General features: G+C 33.9%; 1 protein-coding gene across 4 annotated transcripts in view; it reads left to right on the forward strand.

The window, feature by feature from the left end:
- Hmgcr (HMG coenzyme A reductase) overlaps window positions 1-20,971 on the forward strand; it is a 514,078-nt gene that overhangs the window by 350,998 nt on the left and 142,109 nt on the right. Inside the window, exon 1 of one of the 4 annotated variants that reach the window (XM_081747360.1) lies at window positions 3,739-3,873. The exons of the other annotated variants lie outside the window; for them this stretch is intronic. The gene's annotated coding sequence lies outside the window, so the exon portion shown is untranslated. Of the gene's footprint in view, window positions 1-3,738; window positions 3,874-20,971 lie in introns of those variants that run through there. 4 annotated transcript variants of the gene reach the window in all.

Consider the following 20,971-nt stretch of genomic DNA (forward strand, 5'->3'; position numbering starts at 1 on the left):
TTGTAAACTGAGCTCATATTAGATTCTAACAGGATATCTGAAGCTCAGTATAAAGTGATTCCCGAACGAAGAGCGAGATATAAGCGAAATTTTACACCAAAACAAAAATGTTCTTGTATCTGTTTCATAGTTTACGATACTTTTTCTTCTCTGCCAGTTTCAATTAAGACAACCGATAAAACAAATATGACAAACGTATAACTTCCAGTCACTTGGTAATATGGTTAGGGAACCAGTACGGCACTTGTGCTATGATGGGTTACGTAACTTACACTTGCTGACAAACAATGCAGTACACTAGTTTACAAACCCATCAAGATAAGCAGTCCCAAACTGAACGTAGAACTTACAAATATTTAATATTATAACTGTACATTCTTAATTGTAGAATCCACTACAGGAAGTCAATTGGTACTTGAATAAGAAAATCACATTTTTTTTAATCTTTAAAAAAATAGTCAGCTTTTTATGGGGAAATCATCCCAAAAAAGCCTGTTTTTTTTATATCTAATGGTAATACTTTAAAAGGAAGAAAATACATGTAGACAAGGAAGAACAATCTTTTTTTTTTTTTTTTGTCAAAATAAGGTTGAAAATAATATTTTCTTTGTAATTTCATTGTTATATATTAGCTTGACTCGGGCAATTTACACTTTTTTTTTCTTTGGTGTGGGAAAGCACGAAGTAAACAAATTCATATTCATATCAAGTTGGTGGGAATGAAATATCTGCATTGATGTCCAGTGGAAAGCTCTCCTTAGCAACACAAAACAGGGATGAACTATGATCACGTGTCCAACGTCATAAACTTTGTACACACAGACTGGGGTACCTAGTCAGGAGGTAGTGCGTTGTTGAGCAGGTTCATATAAAAGTTCACCTTGGAGAGAACAAAATTGCGAGTGATTTTTCTTGACGAGTTCAAACTGCGACATTTTGCACATCAAGCCAATAAATTAAATAAATAAATAAATAACAGTACATTTGAGCCAGGAATGGCGAGTGAACGCACCATTCGTCGTTAGTTGGACCAACTTCATGGTCGAATGAGTTCCTCAGGAATATCATGGAAGCAGATCTTTGGAAAAATGTTTGTGGCATTGCAGATTAGTTAGACATCCAGTCAGTTGGTGGTTTTCTGCATAAGTGAAAAAGTTGGACTTACTGGTACTACATGAGTTCACACTGACCAACAAGAATCGTCGTCTGGAGACGTGCTGTTCTTTGGATGTAAAGAATAACCGAAAAGTTTCCTACATCGGATTGCTACTTCAGATGAAAAATTAATCTAGTATAACAAATAGGCCTATGACACGAATAACAATCAGGATAGTGATTGAATCATGAACTTGGGCGGTTTCCTAAACTACTTGTTTATCCACAGAAAGAGTTGTTGCTGGTGTGGTAGTGTATGGTGGGAGTGATCCATCATGTCTTTCTCAGGCGACGTGAACTATCAAGGCAAATCGTTACGGTACTGAACTCTATGAAATGCTTTGCCAACTTGTCCTTACGTTGCAAGACAATGCTCTCTTGCACAAATTACGGTGCAAGATCTCCATGGGTTGTAGTATGAAACGCTTCTTTTCCCACCTCATTCCCCAATATTTCTCCCACTGTCTCCAGCATCTGTATCACTTCTTTGGAGCGAGGACATTCCCTGATGATCGATTGGTGCGACGTGTGGATGAAGACTTGTTCGCATCGCAGATTCCAAACTTCTTTCGCCATGAAATCTAATCGTTGGCTGAGTGGTGGGAAAAGTGTGTAGTTGCAGATGGCGACTACTTTGATTAACTAGGTATTGCAGTTTTTATTTTATTGACCTTTGAAAATGACGCACCTGGAACAGATCAATCTAATATGTTTTTACATTAAATCTGTTCTTGAAGTTTATCGTGAATTATGAGAAGGAGTGGATATTGTACAACGGTATTCTGTGGCGATGAATTCCTCGAAGCTGAATTACGGACTGGAAACTAACAGTCATACAGGTGAGGCTTTGCGGGTAAATTTTGAAACGAATAAAATGCACAAATACGTGAAAAATTGGGTGGGTGAGAATTATGTCGGCACAGAAACAATTCGTCTACTCCTCTATATCTTCAAAAACTTTACACAGTAGGTCAGTGACTTCCACACGACATGACTGCTCTCAGAAGGCATTGTGAGTTTATAACCAGTTTGTTTTATCTTTCATGAAATTTTTGTGGACATTTTTCATATGATTAAAAGTGAATTATTCTAAGCGAATCATCTATTTAGATTCTTCAAATTCTTCCGCCAGTGTTAGGGATTTGGTAAACAGCTTGGGATATTGAGCATCGCGAGCTACTACTAGTAACAGAAAATCAATCAACTTTATACATTCAGCATTTTGAACATACTTAGTTGCTGGAAACGTTTGAGCCAGCACTCGAATTGCATATGTTTTATGCTCTTGGAAGGTAATGCAATGCTACAGGTGGTTAAGGTCACGCATGGCGTCATTATCCGTCATAGTTGAACTGACGCATCCGCATCCGTCATAGTTGAAATGACCCCTTATATTGTCCCTTCGATTACCATTTTTGTTCCTCCATTTGAAATCCACGTGCAGGACGATAGTTCAGAAACCTAAACAAGGTGTATACTGCACGTGAAGTTCTTTGACTCACTCCGCAGAATTCTGCTGCACTTAGATCCATGATCTTTTAGAACGTTGGAGGCAGGTCGTTATTACTGTTGATGACAATGCTTGATCATTGGTATCCGCAGCTATAAAACGGACGTTTACATGTAGGCAAGGAGCAAATAAGTTAGCATGAACATGATGACTACTAATTCAAAAATATGTGGCTGCTTTCGAGTGATTACATTAATCTATGCAACTAGAGTTTTTGAAATTGAACTTGCTTTATTTTCAATATTAAGTTACTTGTTTTTTCTTTTGTGTCTGGTAAAATAACTTTCCAATTGTATTTTCTGTTGAATTCTTAGTGTTCTTTCGCTTTTTGAATTTAAACATATTTTTAAAAGTAAGTTCAGTTCTGCAACATAAAGTGATTTAATAGTACACTGTTGTAATTTTCAGTCTCATAGAATTTACTGATGGAAATAAATGAGTAAATTCTGTTCATAATTTAAAAAGTCAAATGTAGTTATAATGAATCGAAATGTAGCAGTTTTTCACTACACAATAAATAAATTAATAAATTAATAAAAATTGAACGAAACAGACATTATGCCTACTTTTATTGTGTTTTTGATATCGTAAAGTGTTGATTTATTACTAATATTAACCTGTTGCACTTGGATTTCTTAGGGTTAATGTTTGAGTGATGGAGTTTTTTTTTCTTTTTGGAGTTTTACGTCCCACGTTTATGCCGGCCAGGCTAAAGGAGACGGTGATGATGAGGAATGAATGAAATGGTGGAATAAAGAAAGTGGGAGGAAACGGTAGAACCCCGAGGAAACCCATGCATGGTGTTTGTCCACCACAAAGTTCACTTGGCGGGAGCAGGGTTTGAACTTGGGACCCCATGCACCAGAGGTGAACGCTCTACCACTAAGCCACCGCGGCTCCCTGATGTAGTTTTGTTGCATTTAATTAAATGTAGTCTTAATCTGTCTAGTGTGAAACTTCTATTTTTCGTACATCATTTGTGCAATACTAGATTTAAAATATGACTTCCTGCTTTGATGAAAATGAAACTAACGGTATTCTTTGTGCAAAATAAAATTGAAAGTGTAGTTTCTACTCCTTCGGCTATTACAACATAGTTTCGTTGGAAAACACTCTGTGCATTAACGTTATATTTATAAACAGTTATTAGCTCGACGGAAACAGTATATCTAGTGAAAGAGACCTGGAAGATTCTACTACATTTGCTGGTGAGTTTTTTCTTAAGTATTTGTTTATTATTCTCGTTATTCGTATGAAATCGAGGAAAGGACAGTGAATGACGAGATATATATGTATTCATTAGAGTCCGCTCCATTATTTGATAAGCATCTAAAACATTGCAAGGTTATTGTTTTTCTCTCTTGGCTGCAAGGAGTGGGGTTGCCAGTTTAATCCATAACGAATTTGGAGACTAGTATAGAAGATGTTTATTGTTTGTTCTAAGCTGTGGGTATGCTTTCTGTTGTATTCGATGAGCCCATTCGGTTTATTTGTTTGTGGTTTCTTTTAATTCGAAAGAGGACGGTTAATTAAAGTAAACTTAAGTTGAAATACTGTACTCAGCACAAAGAATTTAAGCTATTTAAGAAGTGAAAGGCAATTGACGTTGCCAACACTGCTCCTTATCTTGAATTTCTTAATCAATTCTTTAAAAATCATTCTGTTATATAGCCACTAACATATATACTTAATATCAGTGTAATTATATTTGATTTGACTATCAGTTCAGCGTTCCTTTCAGTACTGAGGTTATATGGCATGTGGACCTACTACTTAACATGGGATCCGAAACACTTGAGCTCACGCCGGCAGTGTAATTTGAAATTGATATGAAAGCTAAGCAATGATGAAAAGTTAACAAACTTAATTTTCGTATGTTTATAGTATTTATCAACTTGTAAAATACGAACTCACAATAAAATTCAATTATGCATTAGATTTCGATCATTTCCAAAGCAAGTGAGTAATTCATTCAGACATTCATTTTCAGCACTAAGACGTAGACCTACTATTTTACATAGAATTTAATCACACGTGCTCCTACCGGGAATTGAACCATAATATTCCATGCTGAAGATACATTTGCTAATTACATGTTCATGAGGAAGCTCCAAAATATGCGTGAAGTTCTGCAAGTCTAGCGGTCTCTGAATTTACAGATCCCTTCGAGAATGTTCGTCTTAAACTACCGTACATTAACTTGGCAGTTGACTCAAATCCACGATAATTTCTACCTTCAGTTTAGTTAAAACTGAAATAGAAATTCGTGTTTATGTATTCCTTTGTAAAATTAGAAAAATGTACATGTTGCTGTCCTCTACTTATTAGTATTTTATTATTATTTAATTGAATTACAAGAGTAACACTTACATACAATGTGTCCCACAAACGGGCGTTACATTATTTGAACTGTAATAACAAACCAAAAAAAAAAAAAAAAAAAAGGATATCACAAAGGTGTTCAAAATGTTCTTTACTGGCAGCAATACATGGTCAGCAACGCTGTGGAACAGACGGACGAACATGTGATACGGTTTACATTGCAATGGGTTCATAAGTAGTATCAATCCTCTCACTCATGGCGCCGCTTAGCGTACGTGGTTTTGTGGCATAGACAGTGTTCTTCAGAGTTCCCAACAGAAAGAAGTCTAACGGCATTACATCGGGAGATCAGGGTGGATGCTAGTCGGCTTATTCAGTCCGTGCATACTCATTTCCCCATCAGCCTATCCACCTCTCAAAAAATACGTTTCTTTCAGGAGTTGCCACATCTCGATGGTAATGTGGCGGTGCGCCGTCGTGTTGAAAAACAATCATCTGGGTACAGTTGATGAGTAGGTGGCACAATTTTTTCCCTGCAACATGTTAAGGTACTCTACACCTTTTCTTTTCCTTTAGAAAGAATAGCCCGACAAATCTCTGACAGACATACACACCACACTGATAACCCAGGGGTATTAACAGCTCATTCTTCCATAATATTGCCCAGTACCATGCGCGCCGACTACGTGGGTTCTCCGGGGCTCCAGCACCCCACAAAATAATCTTATGGGTACGGCGCACCCACAAGATTTTTAGTTTGATAGAAACCAAATAAAATAAATATTTATCACTTGCCGTGCTCAAAAAATATGGGACATTCCATGTGAAATCAACCAATTAAATGGCAAAATCTGACCTGACGATCTTAGATTTTTGTAAAAATTTGTGCACAGCTTTATTATAGTGGAAGATGAAAAAATCCCAAATATTACCTCTCTCCTCCTGAAAGTGTCCCCATACAGGGTGTTCAAAAATGCAAAAAAAAAACGGCATTTTTGCAGTTACAGTGATTATTAAAAATTATTATGAAATGGTTAATATGTGCACTAGAGACGTGGAACAAACACCGTTGGAAAGCTTAAAAATTGCTCTACAAGTTGCACTATATTTTAGAAAACCTGTAAAATAAGAAATAACACTTGAAAAATTCAAATTAAGATTTGAACTTTGAATTTCGCATAGAAATGTCCCTCTGCATTTTTTCAAAATTGTCCAGATTGTAGTATCATATGTGTACTAAAAACACCACAAAGTTACAGTTTGGGCACTCAATGGGATCCGATTCAAAATTCAACATAAACCAAGCATTGCACGATATTGACCATGTGAATATCTGGGTTCAGATCGATAACCATTTGCCTGGATCTATTTACCTGCAGCACCAAAGGAATTTATATTCAATTTCATTTGTTTCTTGATGTATTCATTTGAATTTACACAATTATCCACCTTTTGAGTTATTTAGAGAGGTATTACGTTTCCAAACAGTACTTAATACAGATCATTATTCTTGTTAGTCAGTATGGATATTTCTAAATTTATGTTGGTTACATTGCTACATGTTATTTTCACTCCTTTGTTTCAGGATTGCTATTACAGAACATATTATGAAAAGGAGGAATATATTTTCCTCCCTTTCACAATATTTGTATCAAATGTGTTATGAAACACAGTGACACTGTTCACAATCACTTCACACACTTTCAGCACAAACAACTAGTCAATAAATTCTTTTTCCTATTTCAATTATCCACTTCCACATATCTGTGACAGCAGTCCTGAAACAAAGGAATGAAAATAACATGTATCAATGTAGCCAATATAAATTTAGAAACATCCATACTGACTAACAAGAATAATGACTTGTATTGAGTACTGTTCGGAAACATAATACCTCTCTAAATAACTCAAAAGGTGGATAATTGTGTAAATTCAAATGAATACATCAAGAAGAAAATGAAATTGAATATAAATTCCTTTGATGCTGCAGGTAAATAGCTCCAGGCAAATGGTTATCGATCTGAACCCAGATATTCACATGGTCAATATCATGCAGTGCTTGGTTTATGTTGAATTTTGAATCAGATCCCATTGAGTGCCCAATATGCAACTTTGTGGTGTTCTAGTACACATATGAGACTACAATCTGAACAATTTTGAACAAATTCAGAGGGACATTTCTATGCGAAATTCAAAGTTCAAATCTTAATTTGAATTTTTGAAGTGTTATTTTTTATTTTACAGTTTTTTTCAATATAGTACAACTTGTAGAGCAATTTTTAAGCTTTCCAATGGTGTTTGTTCCACATCTCTGGTGCACATATTAACCATTTTATAATAATGTTTAATAATCACTGTAACTGAAAAAATGAAATTTTTTTGACATTTTTAAACACCCTGTATGGGGACACTTTCAGGAGGAGAGAGGTAATATTTGGGATTTTTTCATCTCCCACTGTAATAAAGCTGTACACCAATTTTTACACAAATCTGAGATGGTCAAGTCTGATGACTTGTTGATTTGACATGGAATGTCCCATATGCAATTAAAACATTGAGATGGAAGTTAAAATTTCTAATCTCTAAAACATAAGGCTAATTGTTTGTTTCAAATGTGTTTGTGCAAAGGCAACCAACCACACACTTAAGTTAGTTAGTTAGTAGTTTTAGTAGTTTATGTTCACAACAAAATCCTTGCAAGTTTTTTCTATTAAAATTATTAAAATTATTTGCTTTTATGGAGATCTTTCATTTTAATTTGTATGAATGTGGTATTTTCTTTTCGTAACGTGTTGATAATATCATTGCCTCTTGCGATTATTGTGCATCATACATTTAATGTTACAATTACATATGTTGAGAATATTCATTACAGTAACTTATCCTTAAGCTTGCACTCGGGTTTGAACCGGTTTCTCTTGCGTTTAAATCAGTCATGTTACCGACTGAGCTAGGTTAGTCACAACTTATCCCTATAGTACCGGTATATTTGACTTTATCACAGCACAGCCTCTTATGACAGTGTTCATAAAAGATTTTAACTAAAAGGAAATCAATAATAAAAAAAAATATCGAGACTCCTGAAAACATAACACGTCCCGCCATTGATTTGCACCCACATAAAGTTTGGAAAGTCGGCACCGTTACCCAGTACACACAGTTGTGACGACTAGTGGTTCCATTGAGTATAAAAGTCTCCTTATCAGACCAAATCCCTTCACAAAATTGGAGGCGCTAGACCAGTGCCATAAATATACAATTTGTAATCAGGGAATTGAATTTAGAGTTTATGTTAAAGATTTACGCATAATATTAGACAACAAATTATTATTCCAAAAACATTTACAGGTAATTACATTTAAAGCCAGAAAAAAAACTTAGCAATGCTAAACTGGCTTTGCCATATTTTTTTTAAATATTAATACTTATAAAATTCTCTGCATATGTAACATGCGTTATCATTTGAAGTATGGCACGGTAATTTGGAACAATGAAGCCAAGTACTTTGTAAATGCCATAGAGCAGGGTGCAAGATTTCCGGTCGCCAGGTCGCTACTGGCAACTAAAAATTTAGAGGTGGCGACCCGTGTTCAATAGGAATGGTTTCTGCCTAAACTCACAGGACTGCTCAGTTTCTGTTTCGCACGAAAATAATTGTCACTGAGTGAGAGAAAAACACGAAATGTGATGTCTTCACAACGGACATGGAAAGTGAAGTTTTCACAACGTCGTAATTCGGACAACTCAACACTCTATACATTGTATAGAATGTAATTATATGAATTATCCAATTCAAAACTGATTATCCTGAATGTGATGTCTGGTTTTGAAATTTTATGCCCTGATGTAATCTCTTTGTCAAACCAAAGACCGTGGAGGGGGAGACCTCTCATAATTTGTACGTGAGAGGCACTGGCGACCAACCTTTTTGGATTGGCGAGTGCGTCTGATTTTGAAATTTTGTATCCTGCCATAGTGTCTATTTAAAATAACTTCCTAGCCTGGTTACGATGAAAATTCAAATATCTCAAAGATATGAACTTGTCTTCTATATCTAAAGAACTCCACCTGTTATCTTTAACAGATAGGAGTTATATTTTCGATCGGAATTTTTTTCATAATATCCTTCTTGGACGTTTCTTTGTTGATGGCTTATTTTCCATAAGAACTCCTTACCGTAACATTAGAAATTTTGTTTCAAATATTTCTACTATAGAATCTTCTATTTTTAAAACTAGATACTGCAAACAAATGTTACTCTGTTCAAGATATTTTTCAAACTCACTTTGTTAAAGTTCGTTCGAAACATTTTAAATTTCTAAAGGACCTATAATGTTTACTTATTTAATTTAGTGAGGTGTCATTTAAAAGGTTTTTCCTTAAATGTTGTTCGTTCGTAATTTAGTCATCTATCTTTTATTTTCTATCATCTTTTCTTTTCTTCTAGGTTTAAGCTTTTATTTTTTTCGGGTACTGCACCCTTCCTTTTTTTATCTTAGCTACGAGTCTTTATTTACATATATGTAAGTTTCATGTTCGTTTTATTATTATTATTATTATGTCATATAAGAAATCCGAAAATATTTAAACCCATTCAGTTTCTTAGTGATGTTCCTTTGTATAAAATTTTATCAGTAGCCAATGATTTTGCCAGTGTTATTGACATTTTTGATCATAATTTTAGCAATATACAAAGACAGTTATATAATCATTTCATTATCAGTTGAGAGTATTATTTTCTTTTATATAATAGCATGTTTGTTTTATGTATGTTTTTTTCTTTTCTGTGCATGTATCACTTGTATTTGTAACCTATTATGTTTATTTTTGTTATTTGCATGGAAATTTTAAGTGGGCAGTTCTGTCTGTAATTTCCAGTATGCAATAAAATTATTATTATTATTATTATTATTATTATTATTATTATTATTATTATTATTATTATTATTATTATTATTATTATTATTATTATTATTATTATTATTGTCTTATTGTCTTCATTTCTATCTCTTACAACTTAAACGGCCAAGATGTGTAGGGAGAAGTGTTAACGTTCTTTACATACCATAAAGATAAAGGGAAAAAAGTAGACATTACTTTGTAATATGATTTCCAGTTGTTGCTTTTTAAGTATGTTCAAGATTTATATTCACAATAATTATATATTATTCTGCTAAGATCAAAATCAATTTCCGTATTAAAAAAAAAAAAACCGTACAGGATGCGACGGAACAAGCCCAATTTGGAAGGAAACTACTTCTGATGGGAAGAGAGTCGTCGAATAGTGATGTAGATGCCGTTGATAGTGTACACCATAACGTGCTTTATAGTGTACACCAGCCAACGGAGCTTGCATTTCGCATCGCTTTGCGTTATGAAGCTATGAATTGAATCGATCATTGTTAACAGGGAATATGATCCATTTGAAATACATTCCAAAATACATTGTACAGTATCTCCTTTTAACAATGACTGATTCAATTAAGGCCACCACTTGAATGATATTTTGTTCAAAATATGTTGATTTAGAACAGTATTTGTGTACTTTCCAGACATTTAAAAAAATAAAAAGTAATATCTTGGTATTTGAATTGATTACTTCCCAAATAGGGGAGCTCTTTCTGCCACATCCTATACTTAAATGGTCATAATGTTACAAGATTAAGCAAGCATTTGGATATTTATCGATCGATTTGGATATTGAAAAAGAAAACAGAATAAAGAAATAGAAAAAGAAAACAGGATGAACAGATACGACAAAAACCCTATCTGTATGTATCATCTTAGATGGGAGTGGATCAGATATTTGTCTGCTTAGATTTTTCGAATATTTTCTCAAGGCTTTTTTTTTTTATGTCTATGAATTAGAAAGTTTAAATAACGTTAGAGAAAAAAACATCATTCAACTTGTGTTTGTGTCTGCGTTCTATCTGTCTGAAAAATATTGAGGAACCATGTTTTCAGGAAGACACGCTATAAAATGAACAAGGTCATCAACCTTCTATACATTATGGCTGGTGAAACCGTTGAAGGACGATTGGATATTTTTCCGTCTTATATTATATATACATTATTTATAAAGGAATTTTCTTTGTCTTCAATTGGTTTCAGTTGGGAGGAAATATGTTCAAGTGGGTACGTTGCACAATACAGTATTATCTACGATATTAAGGAAATTTGCGCAATATGCATAACTGAGAATATACAAAAAAGGTTTATTTTAACAGACAATACCTATTTTATTTTATTTTTTTCGAGGAAGTGAAGAATGATTTATGTGGTTAAGAATGTTTACGCTTGCAGCCTCTTGTATACCACAGAAACGTTGAGGAGTGAGTGGTATGTATGGACGATTATAGACTACCCATAATCATGCCTGTGTTCCAGAGCACTTACCATATAATAATAGCGGATAATGTATAGCCGGTGTACTGAAAGAATACGCTGGAGAGTACGTCTGAATTACAGAAAAGAGAAAATTAAATAGAGAGAAAGTATGTGCGTGTAAGTCAGTGGCGTACACACAATTTCAAGTGAGAGATTCAAGCACCCAAACTGATATTGTTTCGGGACACGCACCAATTTTGTATACATATTTTAGTTCAGTAAACTATTATATTTCCATAATTCTTGTTGATGAGAAGAGGGTTAAAACCCGGAAACCCTTCCTTTGCACACACCACTGATTAGAGATTTTTTTTAAAAAAAACTTTTTGGGGGGGGGGGCAGGTATTTTTCCCATAAAATGCCAAGTTTTTTTACATCTGATTTTTTATTACTTATTTGTTCAAATACCACTTTTGCTTCCCTGTAGTGGATTCTACAATTGAAGACTTGAATTGAAAAACGACTCAGATCCACTGGAGTATTTTTTTAGGAGTAACGGAAAAACATAATATTGAATGATATTGTTTGAAAGTTTTTTCTTAGTCTTATTAATTATTTTCCTTGTTGTTCATCGTTAAATTTCGAAGTGCGTGAAACATACAGTATATCAACGAGAAAAATATGTATACGCGTTTGTGGACTTGGAATGTTTTTCAATTCAGGTTCTTAATTAAGAAAATGCGTTCACAACATCCAGTACTTGTGAATCTTATGTTCAATCCAGATCTATCTGTCTGAATTAGTTTTGATATTGGCATTGCAGTTGATGCCAGCAAGTGTACGTTGTGCAAACAGCATATCCCAATTGTCGTTTTGGTTGCCTAACCTTCTTGTCAAGTATCTAGATATTATAGTTTGTTCATAAATTCTAAATGATAATTTTGTTCCACGAAATCTACTACATTTTCAGAACAGTTATTGCTAACACTATTAAACTTTTTAGTTATATATTTGTGTCGTTGAACGTTAAACTAACAGCTCTATAAACAATTCGTTGGAACTAGAATGCATCCACCGACTTCCTTTTTTCTTTCCTATCGGATGACCGATTTTCTTTCATTCTTGAATTTTTTCAGGATTTTCTCTTCAGAATACAGTAATTAAATGTCTTTTCGTATTATAATGGAAAAACTAAGGCGGAACGAACTGTCATCTCTGCACTATCTTGAAATTGTTTTTTAAGAGCGAAATTTCCCAGGCCAAAAAGTTGCGGACAATTTTATTTTTTATTTTTTATTTTTATTTTTTTTACTTTCTTTCTTTATAGCCGTTGCGTTTCTACCACTGATGTAGATAGTATTCCGCGCTGATGGGATAGGAGCAAATTTGAAACTGCTGTCCTAATGCGTCTAGCGTAGTCTGGTTTAAAGAGTGAACTACATTCTTTTTTATGTCTTTAATTTCGTTTTTACTGTTTAAAAGTCATTAGAAAACTTTACGAAGAGAAACGTGGAATTCCGATGAACAACTCGTGTCAACTAGCTTTCCATTGCATATGGCACTACGTGTTTCAAATACAGTGTTTCGTATTCATCGTAACTGCCAGCCACTGCGCGGAAAACAAAAAGTGCAGCCAATCTAACATACAAAATAAAGGTAATATTTTAATTCGCTGCTGTAATAGATGTCTACGATAAATGCAAACTACTGGCAACAAATAATTGATTGCATTAAAAATAGATAAATGTTGGGATACTACTAGGAAAACACTGCCGTAAAGCTCACATAGCCCCATCCTTTGATCTAAACTTCGCAAGTCATAGCATCAGAAATACACATTTAGCACATCTAACAAGAAAAGTATATTTTAACGGTATCTAGCTTTCTTTGGTGCTCCCATGTATATATCCGATGTGCTGACTACGCATCGCTCAAACATACACCGTCTGGCGGATCATAGTTTAGTTTATTTGTCGTGTTATAAACACGTGGTTTCCAAATAACCTTCAACAGAGAACTCGAAAAGAGATTTTACTGTAATAAAGTGACATAAAGCAAAGAGAGTGAGACCTTAGATTAGTAATTTCAAATTATTTCCATAACAGCTTCCCAATACAGTAGACATAACATTTGTGTGTGTGTATTTAATAATAATAATAATAGTAATAATAACGTAAGAAACGGTTTTAGGTGTAAGTAAGTGATGGGACACGAGGAGACTACACTTGGGTGTATTTTTCTCATTAATGTTTGTTTCTTTAGAAAATGAAGTCAAGGTATTCTACTTTCTACACGCTGAGCATTTTAGCCTCACGATCAGCATAGAACGGAAGTTGTATGTTTACAAATCGCTATGAGGACAGAGAAAGTACAAATAATGGCACTAGCCAGGTAATTGTTGAGAGGAATCTTAAATCTTAGATATTTTTCTTTCAAATCACATTGCATCATATGTTGTAGAACAAATAGCGTAATATGTCAATAGTTTTAAGGTAATTTCAAACATACTACTTACTTGATGACTTCTTACAACGCAAATCACGTATAATAACGAGGAACGATGCATATATCCTTGACCCAATTACACTGAATATCCCAAGCTACATGACGCGACGTGCTTCTTTGGGTGAAGGTCCTGGTGACGCCCACTGATCAGACGACTTTATTTAATAGTTAAATAATATTGCGTTTGACAAGGGACTGGTGGTTACAAAGCGTATATTCCAATCTCATGTAGTGCATACTAAGGGAATTTCTTATATGGGAATTTAAAGAAGAAATCTCAAATAGTTTCTTCACGGTCATTTATGTTGTGTATACTAGATGGCACAAAACACGTGGAAGCAAAATGTTGTATTAAATTAAGTAATATGACTAAACTAACTCACTCACTCTATGGCCTATGGAATCTGAAGATTCAATGCCGCGTCCACAAAAGCTCTTCATTGACTTATGTCCTTAGCCGACTGGATCCAGTTTCTACTTTGTATTCCTATTTCTGCGAGATCCATCTTAATAGTGTCTTCCCATCTGCGTCTAATCTTCCTAATGGTCGTTTTCTGATTGGATTTCCAGTGAAAACTTTGAAAGCGTTCCTATATTCTTCCCTTCTGGCTACATGACCTGCCCACCTAAGCCTTCTTAACTTGATGACCCTAACAATGTTTGGTAAACGGTATAATTATGCAGTACCTCGTTATGAAGTTTCTGCCATTCCCATTCTTCTTGAGTCCGAATATTTGTCTCAGGATTTTCTCAAATACTGTACTTGCAGTCTGCATTCTTCCCTCAGAGTAAGCGACCATATTTCACAACCATACAGCACAACAGACATGATTATCGTTTTATGAATTTCAAGCTTCACGTTCCTCGACAGAATTCGCGGAAAAATAAATAAATAAAATTGAACTGAATAAAAATACGAGTTCCCTGTTTTCAGCCGACATTTAATTTGTTCGTAGATATGGTTTTGGTCCGTTATTATTGATCCTAAATATTTTTAAAGTATCCATTTTGTCGAAAATATTATTTGGTATTTTGACATACCCATGGGCGGAGCTATGAGGGGCATGGAGCGGCATTGTCCCCAACTTATAGACAAAAATAATGCCACCTATAAGATGGCACCTACTAAGACCTGTCAAAATTTGCGAGACTGTACCGTTGTCTGCACCCACCAGACAATTCATGACTCTACCCATGGACGTATCCATAATTTGTAATATTATGTTCCGGGCGAACTTCCATGTATTTAGTTTCTCTGTATTTACTTCTAAACCCATGTCCCTGCACTTGTTTAATAAGATCTTCATTTTTTTCTATTGTTCATCTATCATCTCCTATCAGGTTTACATCATACGTCATAACCTAGTTAATACCATTCAGTTCTAGGCCCTGGTTGCCATTTTTTTTTTATTTTCTTTGTAGTATACTCCAAAACAAAGTTGAATAATAATGGCAACAACGCATTTCCCTGTTTCACGCCATTCTCGACAAGAATTTTTATCTTCTTGGACTTTACTTTGGGATTCATTTAAACATATTTTAATTAATCTAACTAGCTTCTTCGCTATTCCAAATTCTGTAGGAATGTCGTACAATGTTTCCCTCCTAACTGAGTCGTAGACCTTTCAAAATCAATAAATCATTGATGTATTAGAGTATTGTAATTCCATTTGTTTTGAATATGTATCGAATTGTAAATATCTAGTCAATAGTTGATCAATTTCGCCTAACTCCACACTGATAATCGCCAATAATTTCATCTGCATATGTGGTCAATCTTGCTAATAGGATGTTTTAGAGAACTGTATAGGATGTTGACAAAAGACAAATGCCTCGATAATTGTTGCGATCAGTCTTGTCGCATTTCTTGTGAATTGGAACAATGATTGATTCTTTCCACTCTTGTGGCAGTTCCTCCGTTTCCAGTTAATGAGTAGTACTGTATTCTTGAAATTTTAGTTCAAAACTTGCTATTAGCGTAAACGTATGGTTGCTGAAGCAAAATACATTAATTGATTTATTGAAAATCGTAATAATTGAAAAGTTGTATAAGTCAGGTTCTAGAAGACTTCACATATTATCTGTCCGTAACCTAACTTAAAAATCCGCTTTTCTTTTTTAATAGTAGAATACAAAGAAACAACATAATTGTTAAAAAAGAAAGATGGTGTAGATGTGTACACAGAAATTTTGAGACAGCAGTAACTTTAAAGATACATTTATTTCTAGTAATGCTTAATTTTAAATGCTCTTTCTAATAGTTCATATATCTCATTTCTGAAGCGCCCATCACTGAGTTTTATTAAACAAAAATATAAATTTTTCAAAGCTTCAAGATTATGGGATGAGACACACTGCATCCAAGTAGTTTAAATCGTATCTGGAAAATCGACAGCAAATAGCGAAAATTACATACATTAACAGAGAAACAAACTGAGGTACATACTACATATCGGAGAAACATAAAATATATTGGAGTGTCATAAGGACCCATATTAGGGCGTTATTATTTTTTGATATACATTAACAACTATACCGAGCATAATTTCATAAGCAGAAGTATCCCTTTATGCAGATGTCACTAACATTATTAGCAAAAAAGAAAACTAATGAGGATGTTCAAGGTAGTACAAATGAAATCATTTCTAAACTGTCACTGGACTTAAGGAAATAAGCTTAAATTGAACATTAAAAGAACACAAGCAATCAACTTTCATCACCTGCGCAATAAACATACACAGCCTATGAATATCTTAATTGAAAATAATGAAATAGACTACTCGATATCGACCAAATTCTTAGGAATTTTGATAAATTAAAATCTCTCGTGAGGTGAACATATAACTAAGTTTTGCAAAAAAAATTAAACCAGGTTTATTTCGGTTAAAGTACTTAAAAATGTGTTAAAAGATTCTACTTAAGAAACAATTTACTTTGAATTATTCTAGTCTAATTTAACATATCGCATTGTATTTTTGGGAAAATGCATGCAAAGACAAAGTAATTTTTACATAAACAAATAGTAAGAATAATGGCAACTACGCCAAAAGATCATTGCAAAGCAATATATATATATATATATATATATATATATATATATATATATATATATATATATATATATTATATATATATACTCGTATACACCCAGTCTCTGTTTGTACATCTGAAATTTACCGATATTTGTAGATACCTAGAGGATGTTCTTACGAGAGTAGAAGAACAGCATAATCATGAACAAGAAACAAATAAAACTTTTCTATTTAAAAACATAGAACTGCTTTATATAAAATACTATATAAATACACGGGTATTATGATTTACAATAAACTTCCCGAAGATATCAAGACTCAAGACTCTGTTGGTAAATTTCAAAAAGAGCTCCAGAAATATTCATAACAACACTGCCTTTTCTCAGTAGAAGAATATATGAATTGTTAATTATATTAAAATTTACATGATCTATTGAAGTCACGTGCAACCTAATCGGTGTCATTACTTGCTTTTAGCATTAGAGAAATATGCAAAGACTTCTATATACCATGCAAAACTATAAGGTATAATATTAGCCTAATGTATGTAATTTAACAATGTTCCTTTTACTTTTGTATCTATAAACGACGTGTACACTTCAGATGCATTGTAACACAATTAGCTGAACCAGCGCTATTTACACAGCGCACAGTTCTAATATGAGCGTGAATCTCCTCCCCACTTCTCACTATATCTGTGCAAATCCCTTTACGAACACAAGTAAAGGATAGGAAGACTCTTGAAGGGAGTGAATTGCTATAAACAAACATATAAATGTAATATTTTAATATTTTTCTTATAACTCCATTTCCAAGTATGCCACATTTTGGGTCCACAAGCCATCGAAGTTGTCAGCTTGCAGTAGGTTTTCTCATTCAGATTAAAGCAAAGCGCCTGAAATGTCCATCAACCCGCTATACGTAGCTCGTCTACTGGTTGCCTTTCACAAGGGTCAATAGGGCCAAAACGACACCTAAAATGTGAAAAAGAAAAATAAACACTTTTTTTTTTTTTAATTTGAATGAGAACTGTCAAATCTACACAACACTTGGAATCAACCAGCGTGAACGACACGTTTCTAACACTTGTGTTTTCGAGATCTCATTGTCAAAAGGATTGGCCACAAACGTATAAATTTCTCTAGCATTTTAATATATAGATACTATGAAAAAAGGACGAAAATAAAGAATACAATACAAACACTGAAATTTCCTTGATACGCTATATCATCTTCGAAAGCGGAATATCGCTGTTCACGAAATCAATTCCGTCTACGTTGTAGGCAGCAAAAATGCCATCAGACCATTAAATCAAAATGTATTACTAACCAAAGGAGACTGTTGTGAAAACTGGACAAAAACACTCAGCAAACTATTACCAGAACTCCTGTTAATACTGCGAGAACTAGATTTCATTGTGCTATAGTATTGGCTATTTTGGTTGCAAGCCTGTTCCATTCCGAAACGTTTGCAGTGATCTCAGAAAAATATTCCAAGGAAACTTTCCATATATAGGGGTATATATATGTAGGAATACGAACAAAATATAGACTTACATGCATCCTATGATATATTCAATTATACATGTTATTTTGTTCCTATTAGATATGTAAAATTTTTAAAATATATAGTATATACATGATGTATTCAATGTCACTGGTGCCAATGGCTTTTACATTATAGAAGCATATATAAACGAATATCTTATTACCTGTTGACCTCTAACACTTCCTTGTTTTTCGACCGACCGGTCGACAGTTTCGGAACCACGTTTACAGTGGCCTTCTTTATGTTGTTTCATTAATATCTTCCGGAATAATGGCGAGACGATTCGTAGTGTCTTTTTAGGAGATTCTGTGCACAATTCTTTCTCTAAATCTCATTTCAGTAAAATTGGAATAATGCTGTTTTAGGTTGGTTCATAACCTTATATATTACACATAATAAAATATTATTTCAACGTTAAATCATTTGTGTATTATTTCAGGAAGACAATGTTGTTTCAGTCCATATCCATTAAGCCAGTGGTTCCCAACCGGTTCCAACACATTCAATTGGTATCCAACCGGTGTATGACTCAGTTCCATGGGGTGTGTTGTGAAATTTTAGAAGTTAAAGATAAATTTTATGACACTCGGAAAGTCTCTATGCAACATAATTTATATTTATCATGAAACCTGAATACGGTAAAATTTATTTAGAGACCAGTCAGCACCTGCAACAATGACTTTTAGTATATCTGGTAAGATCAACATACCAAATCCCACTAACCTGTCAAAAAACAAACGTTAATTATTAGACTTGGCATGTGTCGTATGCCGAAAACAAGCCATGAAAGTAATGTTTCTAGACATTCCAGTAGTCCGTTTAGATTTATGTGCGATATCCCACAATCACAAATAGAACCATAAAATGTTTGGTGCTGATTTGAACGCCATACTTGTGCAGACTAGCAATATCTGCAATAATTTAAAGAAGGAAAGAGATTGATTGGCACATCTTCAGGTACTTATTGACAAACTGTAAAACGTACCAAACGACTACTTGACAATAGTTTCTGTTGTAATATATATATATATATATATATATATATATATATATATATATATATATATATATATATATATATATATATATATATATATATATATAGATAGATAGATATATCGGACTTTCGGTAATGATAGGTCAGCATACCAGCACTTCACCTCTGTCCTCCGATATCACTCGACATGCTACTTAATTTAGAAGAATACATTCGATTCGCTAGGGTGACCAGACGTACTGATTTTCGCAGTCAGTACTGTTTTTCAAAGAGCTGTCCCGCGTGTTGCGCAGATGCCTAGAAAATCGAGAAATGTCCTTGTTTTTTAAAAACGTCCTGAGTTTACTTACTTCCATCATTTTAATGCTTCATTTTTTATTCACAACAATTTGAATCACAGGTACTCGTTTCTTATTCTGAGAGCTCCTGTGTTCTCCTCAAATGATTAGGAAGGAGAACAAAATGTTTTGCAGTACATTGTTTTTACTAAGAAGGCCTTGTTAGATGTCGGTAAAGCAGGAAAGGTTTCTTCTTAGTTACGATAGTGATGCTAACCAAGTGAAGCAGTTTCCTCTTGCCAGTCTAAATTTTCCCTTGTTCCTTAAAATTATCCCACACTCCGGAAATCGATTTAAAAAAAAAAGTCCTTAGCTTTACTATCGTTAGACTTAGGTACTACTTATTATTATTATTATGATATGTACGCAAGAATTTATTTCACGAGGAGTCCAAATTCAGTATAAGGATAAATTATATTAAAACTTGTAAAATCACCCTTAAAATTGGACTAAATTTACAGAAAAGTCAGGATTTCGAGGAGTCCATACCCAAAGGACCCACCCGTGCGTACGTTCCTGATTACTATTATTGTTGTTATACCGGTATTACTATTATTATTATTAATCAAAAACAAGCGTGTCACAATTTCGTGGGCGTTTAGTGAAATGTGTCGTCGGTCAAAAAGGTTGGGAACCATTGCTTAAGCTTCTTTCTTCTTGCTACATATTCCACTAATTCAAACAAGTACTGTACGAAGAAATGTTAATACATAACAGAAAATCTTCAAGAAATGTTACATGCAATTTTAACTGGATTTTTACGTTATTTGTGAGTCTTCAGATGTAATATCTTGTTAGATAATTTTGTTAGTTTATGTGGAGTTACATCTCTTTTCAACGCAAAATCTATGAGACACCGAATTACATTAACTTCAACTGGAATCAAACGTTGACCTAGTTTTTATCCAGTTTTCCAACTGAGCTCAGAAATCAAATATATAATGGGTTTGAACAGTGTAGTGAATTAAACTACTGTATTTTCGGATTGCCAAGAATTTTGAGTTAGAAATTGATTAAGCTTATATCAACTGCAACTAAAATCAACCATTATTGTAATTTGTGCTAAGGTGTAGTTTACCAGGGGCGTCATTAAGGGAAAGGGTTAACTGCCCTTTCCTGAGTTTGAGAAATACACGTTTTAATTAATTGTATACTAATACAATAATAAAATACGCAAAATTATATGAGTGCAGAATCTTGTCCTCCTCTAGCAACATCTAAAATGACGCTACTTGAC

This window comes from Thermobia domestica, chromosome 2 (genome assembly GCF_964235325.1).
Source record: "Thermobia domestica chromosome 2, izTheDome1.hap1.1, whole genome shotgun sequence".
Classification (NCBI taxonomy): Eukaryota; Metazoa; Arthropoda; class Insecta; order Zygentoma; family Lepismatidae; genus Thermobia; species Thermobia domestica.